Source organism: Myotis brandtii, unplaced genomic scaffold (assembly GCF_000412655.1).
Source record: "Myotis brandtii unplaced genomic scaffold, ASM41265v1 scaffold140, whole genome shotgun sequence".
In the NCBI taxonomy this organism is placed as follows: Eukaryota; Metazoa; Chordata; class Mammalia; order Chiroptera; family Vespertilionidae; genus Myotis; species Myotis brandtii.
The window spans coordinates 3,058,493-3,075,714 of record NW_005355000.1 but is presented as its reverse complement, the minus strand read 5'-3'; positions in this window follow the sequence as shown (position 1 = coordinate 3,075,714).

Below are 17,222 nucleotides of genomic sequence, written 5' to 3'. Positions count from 1 at the left end.
TGAATAACCCATGGATACAGACAATGGGGTGGTGAAGGCCTGGGAGTGTGTGTGTGTGTGTGTGTGGCGGGGCGGGGGGAGGGCGCGACAGGAGTGCGCTGGAAGAGGTTAATGGGGGAAAAGGGGTATCTATGTAATACTTTCAACAATAAAGATTTTTAAAGAAAGAGAAGAATTGAGTTAGTGTGTGTAGTTGGGAGGGTGTCTAAGGCACATAATAATTGCTATGAAGTGTTACTTATTCCTGATAAGTGAACCGAGGTTCCCAGATAAGATTTATTCAAATGTGGTCCCGGGACCCCCAGAGTCCATCTCTCTGAGGATGTCTGGTAGGAAAGGAGATTCCCAGGCCTCCGTTGCCGAACCGGGTCTCAGGGGATCTGTGGTAACTGCAAGCCCTGCCTGCCCCGGGGATCCTCACCTACATGAGTGTCCGCGAGGCGGTATCTTTGCGCGCAGCAGCCGTTAAGACAGGCAGGTCCCTCACAAAGGACGCAGTTCCTGACCTACCAGAGTGCCAAATAGAATGGAATCTCAAGTGTTTTTCCAAGATGACAAGTTACCCTAGTAACAGGCAGAACCCGAATTTCAAAACACACCTGTGACGGTTCCGGTGGCTCTCAGCCTCTCCGCCAGGGACAGAAATGTGTCCGGAAAATGCTCACCTCTGAATACAGAGCAGAACGAGCTCTCTCAAAGCATCTCGCGCTTGATTTCAGGACACTTTCTCCATTAAGCCAGAGTGCCACTTCTGGACTAATGAGCAGGGTCCCCTTACCCTTAGGAAACTTAGTACTGAAGGGCAGACCCCTGAGCCCCTGCTGGGAGGGAGGGGCGTCCCCAGCGGTGGTGGGTAGGACCTGGCTTCGGAGCAGCCCAGGTACCGGGGTCCCTTAGGTGCTCACACCAGGGCTGCCGACAGCCAGGATCGCCTTTTGGTCCGACAGTTTCACTTTGGAGAATTTCCTTTCAAGGCGGGATTTTTAATGCTCATAAGAGGACAAGATCAATCAGTTTGGGCTCTTCAGTAGGTCAAGGTCAAAAGGGAAAAACAAAGATGATACTTTAGATTCAAAGACCTTAAGAGACTGTAACAACCAAAGGTCATGTGGGTTCTTGATTGGGTCCTTATTTGGAAAATATACTGAACTGTAAAAGATGTACAAGTAATTTTGGAAAATTAGAAGATGTTTAAATACAATGTATTAGACGATATTAGGTAATTATACTTAATTTTGTTGTGTATGATAATGATGGTTATATAGGAAAATGTCCTCATTTTTATGAGACACACTGCAGTATTAGGGCAAAATGTCATAATAAGTGTGTTTTATTTTCAAATACATAAAAACATAGGTTAAGCAAATATGGCAAAATGTTAAAAGGCTAAATATTGCTGCTAACCATATATTGGTGTTCTTTATGTCATCCTTTCTAATTTTATGTTGGCTTGCAATTTTTCATAATAAAAACTTAAATAGGACAGTTTGGGCCTATCATATCCACATCTAAAAATGTGTCAATATTTATTTGTTTGGTGAACAAAAGTGTCAAGCAGAAAGAAAATAATTAGGCAAGTATTTAAGTTGATTGTCACAGTGTGATAGATAATAGGTGAAAATTAATTTTTAAAAAAGCTAAATATCCAACTACTAGAAGCTAAGAAACAAATTGTAGTTCATGTCTGCAGTGGGAAGGTATGCATCTCGTGAAGAATGATATAGGAGTCCCTTTCTAAAGTCATACAGAAAAGTGTTGAAGATGAAATCATGTGAAAAAAAATATGTAAAACTTATGCTTTTTTTGTAAATAATACCATTTTTGTTAAAAAAAACAACACACATATATCTACTTAATGGTGATTTTACAAGCTCACATGCATTAAGAACTTACTATTTCCAGCCCCTGGGTCACATTATAGGATTATTTTATAATTACTAGCATTTTCTATCCTGAAAATTGAGGACAGAGAGGTGAAGAAACTTGCCCAAGATTACCCAGCTATAAGAGAATTTAAACCCAGGTTGTGAGATTCCTAAACCCAATGCCCTTGTGCTCTGCACTGGGCCCCCACAGGCAGACAACCGGACCAGCCTCAGCACATGTTCCTTCGCTCTGGTTGTGTGCAGGGATGGTGGGTAACTGTTTTCCTGTTATATTTCCCTATAGCTTCTATTTTTTTTTCTATAACATTGTTACCTACAGCTCTTTTTATAAGTTTAGGAACAAATCACAAAGGAAAAAAAATATAACAAAGCAGAATCTTCTGATCTGGGCCCAGACATCCATCATCCTGTGGCCGAGCGAAGCTGTCCGCTTACTGCTACAACCCCGGGGGCCGTGTCTAGCTCCTGCCCTGCATGTCGCTTTCCACTTCTGCCTGCGTAAACCTGCGGCCCAGTCTGTCTAACTCTGTCAGGCTTTCTTTCCTTGATTGAAGTTCCCTTGGAATAATATCTTCTACTTTGCTGTGGCCTGTATTTTCCAAAGATGGCCATAACTGTCTCTCACCCCGATGCTTTTCCTAACATGTAACTCACATGTGACTTTCTACTCCCCCATTAAGCAGTGGTGTCTACCCCCTTCCTTTGAACCTGGTGGAACTCTGTGATTCTCTCGGTCCACAGAGTGTGGCAGAAGTGATTCTGCATGACTTTCCAGGAAACAGAACAGCTTCTCCCTGGTTTTCCCTTTTAGGGATGCTTGCTCTTGGAACCCAGCCGCCATGCTGTGAGGAAACCCAGGCCATGGAGAGACCATGCATAGGTGTTCCAGACAACATTCCCAGCTGACGTCCCAACCAACAGCCAGCATCACCAACCAGGCATGAGAATGAGGAAGTCTTTGGATGACCCCAGCCCCGCACTATCTGACCCACATTGTATGAGACCCAAGCCAGAACCACCATGTTGAGCCCAGTCAGCCTCCAGAACCATGAGAGGGAATAATATATCATTGTTAATTTACATCACAAAGTTTGGAGTATTTTATTACATAATTATAGATATCGTACACAATCGTGCAGTACATTGTAATTTATAAAGCATTTTTACATTCATTCTCATATAATGGTTACAACCCTGTGGGTATAGATAAGATAATATTCCTTTTAGAGAGGCAAAAACTGAGGCTTTGGGAGTTAAGAGTCTGGGATTATAAATATCAGAGACCTGTGCCTAAATCCCATTTGAAGCACTTACTAGTTACATGATCTTAGACAGGTCACTTAAGTTTTGAAAGATTCAGTTTATCTACACTAATAAAAGAGAAAGATGCAAATTGACTATACCTTTGTGACATCTACCAGCCAATCAGGAGTGAATATGCAAATTAGCCCAACAAAGATGGTGGGTTAATTTGCATACACAGGCACCGAGCGGTCGGGGGTGGGGCACGTCTCTTGGGTTGTTGCCGCACCACCACAGTGGGCCTCTGGGCAGTGTGTGAAGGCGGAAAGATGGCTCCGGGCTGGAGCGAAGGTGGTGCCAGCAGCCAGGGGAAGGAAGGCCCATTCTTGCACTAATCTTCGTGCATTGGGCCTCTAGTTCATCTAGAAAATGGGTACAATACTATTATGAGCCTTGCAGGGCTGAGCAGTGGGCTGTTGAATGCATGTGAAGTAATTATTACCAGCCCACCTCAGTACATGCTTCCAGTTTTCAGGCCCAGGACCTTAGCAGTATCCTTGACTCCTTTCCATCATGTCTGAGATCCAACCATCAGCATATTCTAGTAGTTACAGCTCTACAGTGCATGTGAAACCTCATCCAGTGTGAGCCCAGCATCCTGGGGCTGGAGGCTGAGTGACCAGCCTACATAGGCACAGCAGTGCCTGTGGTCTCCCTGGTCTGCCCTTGCCTTTCCATGACCCTATGTTCAATACAGACACAGAAGTGACCTTGCAATCTCTTCACACCTCCTTTCACAATCCTAATGGCTCCTCCTTCCACTCTGAGCAAATGTCAAAGGACAGCCAACCGTGTGCACAGGGCCTGGCCTCTGTTAGCTCTCTGACCTCCACTGCTCCTCCACTCCCCGCCTGCTCCCCTTCTGCCTTGCTGGACTCGATACTCACATCCAGCCTCGGATCCTTCGTCCTTGCCCTGCTTTCCACCTGGGAGACGTTTTCTCCAGGCGGCTCCTAGGCTCATTGCCTCCTCTCCTTAGAGACCTTGCTCCCATGAGAGCTTTTGCTGAGGCTGTCCTGGACCATCCTATGTAACATTGCAGCGCTCCCCGCACCCAGCACTTTCTCGCCACCTCCCCTAACCCACAGTCTCTGTAGTGCTCAGCACCTCACACACCAGGCCCTTCAGTTCATTGTCTGTCTGTATCCACCCTCTCCCATTCTAGAGTGTGGACTCTGTGAGAACAAGATATACACCAGTTTAGTTTATTACTAAAAGCCCCAGAATCTAGACTGGAACCTGGCATATAGTAGAAGTTCCACAAATGTTTGGTGATCATGACTGAGTGCCTGACAAATGGTAAAACTTAAAGTGTAGCTGTTATCCTATTATTAGTTGGGATTAAAATCCAAGTTTTTTACTTTATATTTACTGTACGGGTTCAACGGTGGCCCTAAAAAAAGATAGGACCTAACCCGCAGACTTGTAAAGGTGGATGTAATTGAGAATCTCCAGATGAAACCATCCTGAATTTGGGGTGGTCCTAACCCAGTGGTCGGCAAACTGCGGCTCACGAGCCACATGCGGCTCTTTGGCCCCTTGAGTGTGGCTCTTCCACAAAATACCATGTGCGGGTGTGCATGTACAGTGCGATTGAAACTTCGTGACCCATGCACAGAAGTCGGTATTTTGTGGAAGAGCCACACTCAAGGAGCCAAAGAGCTGCATGTGGCTCATGAGCCGCAGTTTGCCGACCACTGCCCTAACCCAATGACAGTGTCCTTCTCCAAAGAGGAGAAGGTGATGTGCAGGTGGTGGCCGAGACTGGGGTGATGCAGCTACAAGCCGAGAGCACCACGGACTGCTGCCTGCCAGCAGAGCCTCCCGCAGGCCCGGAAGGAAGCAGCCCTACCACACCTCCATCTCACACCTCCACCTTCCAGGCTGGGAGGGATTAGAACTCTGCGGCCAGCCAGCCAGGCTGTGGTCACTTGTTATGGCTGCGCTGGAAAAGTAGTACAGACACCAGAGCCCGATGTCTCCTTGGACACTGAACTGGGCTCCAGTTTGGCCCAGCAATCTGGACTTGACCTTACTTTGTCAGCAGGCCTCATCGTAACTGCACACCCTTCCAGGTGGACAAGTGCTCTGGCTCAGCCTCCGCTCCGCCTGGGAACAGCTTCCCTCACAGGCCCAGCCTGGCCCGTGGTCCTGAGCGTTCCGGCCTGTTCCGGGCACAGCAGTGCGGCTGTGAGCGGCTGATAAGGCTCTCGGGCCCGGCTCCAGACCCGAGTGGGCCGAGGTGCTATGGGATCGGGGCCAGGCCCACGCTCTCCAGCCCCGCCTGCCTGTGGCCTGGCTGGCACCTCCCGGCTCCGACCTGCTGGTGCTCTCGCTGCCCTGGGACCCATCGGCCACGCTGCATTAACGCGCTGGAGCTCCCTTCGTTCCTGTCACCGTTCCAGCCGACGCCTGTGTGATGTTTCATTTATGCTGTAAGAAGAGGAAGGCGTACACTCATCCTGCCTCAGACACTGCTGGCACTGCTGGCCCGGGCCCGGGAGACCAAGTGCCAAGAGGAAGGTTTGCCTGCCGTCTGGATCCAAAAGGGTTTCACACCCCTCCTCCCACAGGTGGGAGCAGTGGCACTCAGTTCCCCAGACCTCCCCCTGGAGCGATGCCCCCAGGCAGACAGGAGGCGTGGTCTCCACCCCTTTCTCCTTAGCCAGCAAACAGCGATTGACAGTTAAGCAGGTGGCTTTCAAAATGTCTTTTGCTTCCTGTTAATCAAGCTGCAGTGCCGCCTTCCCACCCACCCAATTTGTCAAGTCTCCCCTCAGTCCCTCAGGCGAGATGAAGTGGAGACACCCACCTCCTTCCCACAGTTCTCTACACACGCACTGCCAGGTGAGCCGTCCCTTCACAAAAGTAACCTCGCAGAGCACTCCCCAGGGGAAATGTATCTGAACAGGTGAGGCTAAGAAAAACAGCTTCCTGTCGGTGTTGAAGGCTTTTCAGTCCAGAAGGGGATTCCATTCAATGGAACAAAGATGTGTTGAGAACTTCCATACACCTAGAACTGCTCAAGACAGGCCAGCCCTCAGCATGTGAACTCCTGAAGGGTGAGGAGTTATATCTATGCTCAGTGGAGCCCTAGTGCTGCCAATGGTCCTGGCACATAGTAGGTGCTCAATCATGAATAAGGATGAATGTTGAGTTCTTAGGAAAGAAAACAACTGGAAGTTCTGGGAGAAACTTCCAGAAGTCGTGTCCTAAAAATCCAAACCAGCAAGGCCTCTTTGGAATCATCCTGACTACCCTGAATGTTTATGAATAATGACAATAGCCAGCACTTACTGTGAAGTGCCAGGCACTGAGCTGAGCACGCTAGCTTTAGTACCTCATTTAATCCTATCACTACCCTCATTACATACGAGGAGATGGAAGGTCAGAGAGGATAACTAACTACCCTGAGGTCACAGCTGGTGAACAGCAGGTCAGGACTCACACCCAGCTCTGTGAAGCCAGGGCCTGTCATGTGTGACTCTGTGCTATAATGGCACCTTTTATAATATAATAAACTGAAGCCAAGAAGCAGGAAGAGGCCACCCGAATTTGCACGGCTGAAAGTAACATTGAGAGCTTAAACTTGGCATTACTATCTCTCACCCTGCACTCCTGCTCGACACTGCAGTGCCTCTCACCACAGGCCAAACCAGCAGTCTTAAAGCTTCAGCTCTTACAAAGACAGGCTTCTGTCTGGGCAAGGCCTTTAAAGAAGACAATTTTTAAAAATAAAATAATTATTTTGGAAAAAGGCAACATGTCTGGTCACCAAAAAAATAAAAAAGACAAATAGAAAAAGTTAACCTGCTTAAAATATTAATATACTGCTTGTATACTGCCTTTTTTCCAGGAACTAAAAGAGTTTAATACAGGCCATTAATTCTTGGACTATTTCTGAAGGGACGAAAGCAAGCATCAGTATCTACTTTTTAATATGAGGAAACGGAAGCATAGGACCCACTGGAGAGTTGGGATACAGAGCAAATTCAGGTCCAGCGAAACGTGAAGGCGTGATCGTTAAGGGAAGCTGTGGCTGCATGTTCGCTGGATGTGGATCCCTTCTCTGAAGTGCCTTGATCTCCGCTGAGTAGGTGCCTTGAGAAGCCCACGGCTCCTGATCATTTCATCAGTGAACCCTGTGATTTATAGCATTGTTCTTGAAGCGGAAGTCCAAACAAGTGATTCTCACACTTTAACCTGCATCAGAATTACCAGGAGGGAGAGAGCACCCATCAGGACAGCACCCCAAGCCTTCCCTCCCCTCCCCTCCCTTCCCCTCCCTTCCCCTCCACTGCCCAGTTTGTGATTCAGCAGATCTGGAGTGAAGTCTCCATTCTGCGTTTGCACAAGTCCTGCTTCAGGGACCGCACTTGAGAAGTGGCCAGAAGGCCATGCAGTTGCGGATGGTCCTACAGCAGGTAGGCACTCAACCTGCAAATAAAGCCGCACAGCTTTGACTCCTGGCTCTGCCAATTTACATACTTACTTCCTTTATATTTCAATGTTTTTCTTTTGAAAAAACAGGGATGATGATGGTGATAACTTCACAGTGTGTGGCAGAGTTGCAGTAGTTGGCACCCTCATTTTGTCCTGACACAGGTGACTGTGCTTAGCAGTCTTCCTTGATGCTACAGAGCCTCCCTAACACGGCATCATAAATTAGGAAATAGCGCTTCTGAGAAGCCGGCGGTCCCCGGGAACTCTTAATTATGGGAGTGATCGTGGAGTTCGCCGGCCCTGCAACTGTGATCAGCGGGTGTACTGCTCTAGGATATGAACTTCCAAGTCCTGCGGTACAAGCCCATTAGCGAGGGTAGTGACCTAACTGTGATCCATTTCCAGAGAGTTAAGTAACAACATCAAATTTTAATGATGCTGGCAAGGATAACTATGTCTGATGGCGGTATATTCAGCAATACTTAAGTCTGAATTTTAATAAAAGGGTTTTCTCCATCCCTGGGTTCCATTTGTTCCCCAGCTGGAAGAAAGGACCCGTGTACATGTAAAATGGCAAGAGTATGCTGAAATTTTACTGGTTTCCACAATTCTTCCAGTGACATGGAGTGCCTAAAGTCTCCATGGCTTGCCCCTATGAAAGCATATGGGGAAATTAAGCAACTGTTACTAGGGCTCATGTTGTCCCTGGCATTTTACGCATGTGAACAGGTAGTGCTATGGATTTTTAGAAACAGTTTGTCACCCAGTGCCAGTTCAGCATCTTGCAAATGTCCCATCCCACACCTCTTGTGGACTCACACCCTGCCCCAGCCTGCAAGCACGGGTGCACACCCGTCCCAGGTCCCTGTGGCAGGGCCTCGACTTCACGTCTTTGCACACAAAACTATTTCCCAAAGGGAAGTGATAAGGTGTCCTAAGCTATAGCACACAGAGTGGTGCGGCGGACTGTACTGGCCCTAGTGAATGACCCTCGGGCATGTATGCTCACCTGTAGCCCACCCCCCTGAAGCGGGGCCAGCTCTGTGACCAGCAGGACCAGGCAGGGATGCTGGTGTGTCTGTGGATTCTGCTTTTGCGCCTGCTTTCTGTGAAATCGGGCTACCCCACACCGCCATGCTGAGAGCCGTCCAACCTCGTCACGTGGACAGGCACACGTGGAAGAGAACCCAGGCCCCAGCCTGGGCCCCCTCACACTCCCAGCAGCAGCCACACCTACCTGCCAGCTGGTGACTGAGGCCATCCTAGACGTGGTGTCTCCAGCCTCAGTCAGCAGCCCCATCTGCAATTTGGGAGCAAATACAGTGGCTATTGTCTAGTTGCTGAGGCTGCTGGGTCTTATTAAGCAGCAACAGATAACCGGGAGAGTAACTCAAAGAATAGCCAGTGCGGCTAGGCACGAGGATGGTGTACAGAGTGCATCTGGATGCAGCCTTAACGAGCCCCGGCCGCCGCCCGGTGCTGTGGAAAACACACGTCCTAAGGAGCGTGATGCACACGTTATTTGATACGTTTCTGATCGCAGCCTTCTTTCACTCTTCTGTTCTCACCCCTTTGGGGTTGATTTTTATATCAGGAAGAAACCCAAGAGGAGTATTTTTATTATTATTAGATTCTGACAGTCCAATCATCTAGACCTGGCATTTAATTATGTCTCACATTCATTTTCATCATAAGAGCATCAGAAAAAAACTGGTCATATATACAAAAGTGATGACCTAATTAACTCCGTGGTTTCGTGTGCATTTAAAACTGTGTGTACCTCAGTGCATTGGGGACTAGTGACAAAAAGAACTGACTCCACGGTGAGCCATTCACCCTCCAGCCGTGCGTCGCCCGCCTGGGGAAACTCACATGTCTGTCGGTTAACTTCAATGTCTGTACAGTGAAGGTTTCTGGCACTTGCTCTGTGGTGCACTCATTTCTACCAGTGTCTTCCCAAAGTGGGAGGACGCACACAGGACCCTCATGTACCAACCAGCAAACTGTCCTGTGTAAGATTCTGTAAAACCTGGTTCTGTTCCCCTCTAACCCCTGAGGAAAACGCATAGATGTCCAGTGTAACACCAGAGGCTGATTTTCAAAGTCTTAATCCTGTAGCGGCTGTTTCTCCAGACCTCGCGGCCCCTCTGAACCTTCCTTCTCTCCAAAGAATGGCAGTGGTTACGTGGACTGTTTGCTAACTCCATCCTGCAAGAGGGAGACTGGAACACGCATGAAGGTTTGGTGTTTACCTTTGCAACAGTGGGATTTTCCAAACTTCTGCAAACAGATACTTTAACCTCCTGCAATGTTTTCTGGGAATTAAACACAAGCAGCCACACCCAGAAGGGAGCTGAGCTGCCAGTTGGCACCGCACACTGGTCCCTGAGGCCTCCAAGGAGGTGGGCAGCCCGTGGGGAAGAGACTCAGACAAGGGCCCTGGGATTGCGATCAACTCCACAGCTTCCTCGCACGAATGCAGCGAGATAAGCCAGCGTCTGAAAAAGCACACTGACGTGCTCTACCGACAGGACTGGATTGTAGCCATTATTACAGCATTCTTAACCTCCGAATATTAACAGCAGCTACTATTTGTTGACGGTCTTGCACTTCTTGCATGACCTTGACCAAGTTAGTTTTCCTCCCTAAGGCTGTTTCCTCCCACCAGCTATGAAGGAGCTGTAGTGAGGACTGAATGAGATCTCCTCAGAAGCTGGGGTTTACTTCCCAAATAAACAAACCACATGTCAAGGGTTGTTGTCGGAAGATCCCACACCAAGAACCGCAGAGTCCGGGTGGTCGTGCCTGATTTACCAGACTTTGCCCTCACTGTCCACTGTCTGGGACAGTGAGAGCAATCATGTCAGCTCCACCTCTGCAGCATCCTGATGTTCTATATTCTTTAAGCAGCTGACATCTTTTTAAATATATACATTAAAACTAACAAAACCTGCTACCCAATATTTCTTTTATCAACAGAGAAAAAAAAAAGTACCCCTGAATGCATGTTCTTCTGGCATAGAAATGTGCCGGGAAGCTGTAAGCATCACTTTGTTTCCGCTACTGTGGTTCTGAATGTGCTTATGATCCACTCCCTGGTCCTCATGAGACTCCTGGGCCTTTTTACCGGATGTTGGATTCAGCCAGCAGACCCACTTTCGCTAACCCATAGACTGGAAGACAAACGGAGACAATGACTTACATCCTCAACTTGCCTGCAATCAAATTTTGGAGACAACTATGTGCATAAAATATTTATATTTAAGAACGACTCTAGCCCTGACCAGTTTGGCTCAGTGGCTAGAGTGTCGGCCTGTGGACTGAAGAGTCCCAGGTTCAATACCGGTCAAGGGCATGTACCTTGGTTGCGGGCACATCCCCAGTAGGAGGTGTGCAGGAGGCAGCTGATGGATGTTTCTCTCTCATCGATGTTTCTAACTCTCTATCCCTCTACCTTCCTCTCTGTAAAAAAATCAATAAAATATATTTTTTTTAAAAAAAGAACGACTCTAATGCTATAACATAGGTGCAAAGGGCAGGAAACTGGGAAAAGAATGGATTTCTTTTGATCAGAACATCAGAAAAAGCTTTCGCCTCAGAGATAGGCAACAGGACCAACAAAAGCATAAGCACTAATCTGAAACATGCAAAACAAATGTTTAGGTTCTGCAGGAAACCTGTAGCTGCGAGCTGGTTATGAGTTTACAGCGCACAACTGTGGACAACTGCACTGAATGGCTACCCGAGTTACGTCGCTGATTAAGTGCAGGGTCAGCGCCGTCCCAGTCGGAAGATGGCCGGTACCTGACTCACTGCCAGGGCTCTGGAAAGGGGCTGTTTACTCAGGAGGTTTTCACTGACGGCCAAACCCTTGTGTCTCTCATGCTTGGGGAGGGGCAGCTGTATGGTTCCTGAGGCAGGCTGCCTCACCTTGGAGTTTTCTCTTTTCAGTAACCATAGGCTATGCACACCCCATCAGGAGCTGGGTTACATAATGCTTGGGCAACCTTATATGTGCACTCCCAGATCGAGTGCCCCATCATGTATCAATCACTTACAAACTCATCTGCAATCTATTCCTACAACGACCCTCTACCCATCCTCTCCCGGCCATTGCTGCCTTTCCACCCTAATTTTAGATATTCATGGATGGTCTTTGGGTTTTTGCCATCTGGTCTCCCTTCTCACGCTCAGTTTTTCCTTCCCAGCCAGCCATTATCCCTCTGCCTGTGCTACCTTCCTGAAGCCTGATTGCAGGTAATATAATGGCGTGTTTAAGAGAGAGGGCTCTGGCACAGACAGAGTTGCGTTGAAGGCTTGCCTCTGTAGATAAAAAGATAATAAATGGGAATGATCATCTACATCCAGGGTTGGCAAGTCTGGCCTGTGCCATAAAGTTTTGTTGGGATGAAGCCATTCCCATTCATTTCTGTATCATCTAGGACTGTTTTCCTCTACAGAAGCAGAGTTGAGTTTTTGTAACAGGGATTGTATGGTTCTCAAAGCCTAACATATTTATAATATGGTCCCTACAGAAAAAGTTTGCCAATCCCAGATCTATATCACGGAGGTGCTGAAAAAATTACATGCAAAATGTCATGAAAAGAGGCAAAGGGATTCAACATGACAGTGTAGGAAAAGCCTGAACTCACCTCCTCCCACAAACACAACATCTGCAGCTGCATACGGAATAATGTTCTTGGAAAGAGACCTGAAAACTAGATGAACAGTAAATCTACAACACAGGATAAAAGAGCCACATCGAGACAGGTAGGAGAGGCAGAGATACGCTCTTGCTCCACGTGGGGCAATCACAACTGGGAGGGACCTCAGAAACAGAACTTGTCACCAAGAAGCAAGGGTTGATCCCCTAAGCTACAGCAAGATTTTACTGTTCATTTTAGTTTGCTCCTCAGCCAAATGGGATTAAAGGGTGTTGAAGTATTCAAGGGAGGACTATAAAGGTATAAATTAGATTATGCATATTAACAAGGTTAGTACCTCCTAGCCTGCATGAATAAGAGGAGATCCCATCAACCATACTTCTAAAGATCATCCTAGTACCACCCTTTCCCACAAGTCCCACCTCCAAGGAGGAGCCTTTAGTGGGTGAGGTTTTAAAGAGATTAATCCTCCTAGTGGTATATATAGGCCAGGCTCACATTACTAAGCATTTAACGGGTAGGAGACTGGCTTCGGAGACTCTTCTTGGAGACACACTTCAGGGACTCACTCAAAGGAGCAGGCTCCAGAAACGACATATGACTTGGATTGTGCTTGGTTTTTGAGCAGGAGTGCCGGAAGCCGGTCCATCCTTGCTGCTTGACACAGTCGCTGCAGGAAAGAAACATCTGCACAGCATATGTTTCAAGGGACCTGGCATATATAGCATATTGTTCTTAATATGTTTGCTCTCCTTAGCGCCATGTGTTTTAACCAAGGTCACCTCTCCGAGAAAGGTTGTTTCCCCAGGTAGGGATTTTTCCCTGAGGTTAGGGAGGGGATACAACCCCTTAACTAAGTGCCAGGCGGGTAGTTAAGCTACATAATCTTTACTCCCTGGAATGGAGATAAGAAACGCCCTAACCTTTGTAATAGAAATTGACAGGATTAAAATCGGCTGGTATAAATATAGATGTAACAAGACAATAAACATCAGATCCTGATCAGTTCCTAACCAGAACTCCGACCAGAACTTTGGCTGGAGATCCTGGCTAGAGGTCCTGACTAGGCTGCTGATCAACTGAAGGCTGTCTCCGTGTCATTCCTTCTTCGCCGACTCCGTCCACACCTTTGGGGACCCCTGGACCCGCTGGGGTTGGACCCCAACATCTGGCGCCCCCATAGGACTGCTGATCCCATAGTCTGGAAATCATCACAACCAGTATGGGTCGAGCAATGGCCCTTAACATCTGAGAAAATAGCAGCAGCCCGACAATTAATTGATCAGCAATTAGCAGAGGGACATATAGAGCCATCAAATAGTCCCTGGAACACACCCATATTTGTAATAAAAAAGAAATCAGGCAAGTGGAGACTTTTGCAAGATCTAAGGGCCATAAATGACACCATGGAAGATATGGGCTCCTTACAACCTGGATTGCCCTCCCCTGTGGCAATTCCACAGGAGTATTGTGTTGTTGTTATTGACTTACAGGATTGTTTTTTCACTATACCTCTTCACCCGGCTGATTGTCAAAGATTTGCATTCAGCATACCATCAGAAAACTTTAAACAGCCTTATCAGAGATATCAATGGAAGGTTCTCCCACAAGGGATGAAAAATAGTCCTACATTATGTCAAAAGTTTGTAGATCAGGCATTGCAAGTTATTAGAAAGAAATTTTCAGATCTATATCTTATTCATTATATGGATGATATTTTACTAGCTCATAAAGATCGGGCTACTTTACAGGAAATTCTTACTCAGACCGTCCTTGCTTTAGAAGAACATGGTCTAAAAATAGCCCCAGAAAAGATTCAGACTGAACCTTCTTTTTCCTACTTAGGCAGAATATTACATACCTCTACTATCACCCATCAGCCTTTACAATTAAGAAAAGATCATTTAAACACATTAAATGATTATCAGAAACTATTAGGTGATATCAACTGGGTCAGGTCATATCTAAAAATAACCACTCTTGACTTAAAACCTCTATTTGACATTTTAAAGGGAGATTCTAACCCTAAGTCTCCCCGACAATTAACTGTAGAAGGAGAAAAGGCTATAGCAAAAATAGAACAGGCCATCAATAAACAGCAACTACAGTATCTAGATTATTCCAAATCTTGGGCCTTAATTATTCTAGCCACTAAATATACTCCTACAGGATGTTTATGGCAGGAAGGACCATTAGAATGGATACATTTACCTGTCACTCCTAGGAAGATTGTACCATCCTATCCTTCCCTAGTGGCCACTCTCATTATCAAAGGTAGACGACGCAGTATCGAACTCTTTGGAAGAGAAGTTACTGAGATAATAATACCTTATAAAAGAGAACAATTAGACACACTATTACAATTTGAAGAAGAGTGGCAAATAGCTATAGGTAACTTCCCAGGACAAATTTTACATCATTTGCCAAGATCACCTATATTGCAATTTCTCTCCCTACATCCGTTTATATTTCCTATTAAATGTTCAAAAGAGCCATTATCACCTCCTGCCTCCTTAGTATTCACAGATGGCTCCTCTAATGGTAAGGCAGTAACAATCATTGACTCAATAACCCATGTTCAACAAACCCTAGAGACGTCAGCCCAGAGAACAGAGCTTTTGGCAGTCATTTATGCTTTTGAACAATTGCAACAGGTTCCCTTTAACTTGTACACTGACTCTCAATATATAGTTAAATTATTTCCTCATATTGAGACCGCCTCTCTCCCACAAGGAAGAACAGCCATTTTCTCTTTGTTAACTCAGCTACAAACTTACATTCATAAACGAGAAAAGGCTTTCTATATTGGACATATTAGAGCTCATTCCTGCCTACCAGGACCCTTAAGCGAAGGAAATTATCAGGCGGATCTACTAACTCGCCCAGTAGTTTGTACAGCTCTAGAAGAAGCCCGGCGGTCTCATGCCATTCACCATCAAAATGCTTCTGCTCTCCGTCTATATTATCGCATATCTAGAGAAGCTGCTCGAAGTATTGTGCGTGACTGCGGCCATTGTCCTACTCATTTTCCTAGCCCTGCTACTGGAGTTAATCCAAGAGGACTTAGACCCTGTGACTTATGGCAGATGGATATTACTCATGTCCCATCTTTTGGCAAACTTTGCTATGTGCATGTTTGTATTGATACCTTTTCTCATGTTATCCTTGCTTCTGCACGTACAGGAGAAGCCTTTAAAGATGTAAGTCAACATTTATTCCAATGTTTTTCCTACCTAGGAATACCAAGGGCACTTAAAACAGACAATGGGCCTGCCTATACCTCTAGAGCTTTTAAAAACTTATGCTCTACATTCGGCATCGCACATACTACAGGAATACCTTACAATCCTCAAGGCCAAGCAATAGTAGAAAGGGCTCACCAAACTTTAAAAACACAAATTAAAAAATTACAAGAAAATGAGTTTAAATATTCCTCTCCTCATCATGTTCTACAACATACTCTATTTGTAATTAATATACTAAATGTAGATTCTGAGGGAAATTCCCCGATGTACAGACATTGGAACCCTGATCTAACTAAACCTAAAGTCCTCGTCAAATGGAGAGACTTGCTTACAGGAGCCTGGAAGGGACCTGATGTACTTTTAACCCGGGGGAGAGGATATGCTTGTATATTTCCACAGGACGCAGACTCACCTGTGTGGATTCCAGACCGCCTAGTCCGACCTTATGTCTCACCGCCCTCCGTCTCCACCTCACCCTAGCACACCTGACCAGTGCCCGTCTGCAGCAGATGTGCAGCCCTGAGCTGGAACAATCTGTCCATTGGGAGGATCACATGTGCCTCCTTTTTGTCTTTCCACATGTCCCAGCTTTGCCCCGCATGTCCTTTCCTTTTTCCTTTTTTTTTAAATCTAACTACTTGTTTGCTGGTTCTTTGGCCTTTCTCCTTCTCTCCTGAACACAGCCTTTTCTAGAATCTCCCTACCCTACTGTTCCAGGAAGGGCACCTCCCTTTTCTATCGTGACTAGGGGGTGTCTGGTATATGCCCCATACATGAAGTTGTCTTGTGCCAAGAGCCTGACATCCTTGGCTGAGAAAGCCCTGTCCTGGGACTCTCCTTTGTCCTGTATTTGACGACCCTCTTCTTACAATCCAATTGCCCATAGCTGTTGCCTGAGCTCTCTGTTCATACTGAAGTTAAAGCCTCATGGTGGCTGGTACCATGGATCTGTCTCTCGCCCAATGGTGTGAGCTGGGCCCTCCCTGGAGAAGAAACCTGGGTTCCCCAAGATATGTGATCAATGCCGGGGCCCTGCCAGCAGGCGAGGGGATCCCAAGGCAGTTGCTGGGCGTGGAGGCCACGGGGGCATAGTCTACCAAGGAGACAGAACTGAACCTCACATCACCCTGCTTGGCCCCGGAGGATGGCTGGTTAGTCAAAGACGGGTAAGATTCCTCAGGGAGGAACGACCTAAGACAGGCACAGTCGCAGAGGGGCCAGCAGGAGAGAACTTGGGGGTCAACAGAGGGGGGGCACAGATCCTCACCCCCCCCAACTATGCAGGGGCTTGAACACTCGCCCCTTCTGAGGGAGGTCTCCTGCCCCCATGGCTGCTTCCCGCTTCCCACGCCCAGCTCAGATCGGGACCCAGATAACAGAAAGACTTGGCCCAGCTCAGATCGGGACCCAGGTAAAGACAGAGACTGGCTGACAGCAGCTGCCCTCTCACTGCAACAGGACTTGTTTCCCATTTCTACCTTGGACCACAGGGAAAGGGGCAGCTGAAGGAAAGGGCTGTGTCAGGATGCTGCCTTCTTCCCTTTCTCCTCCTTCTTTATTCTAAACACTTCCATGCCTTGTAGTTCTTTTGCTTTCTCTTCTTTTTCTCTCTACTACCCTCCATCTTCCATATCAGCTGACCCAGAGGACACAGCTTACTCCTCCTCGGACACCGACACCAC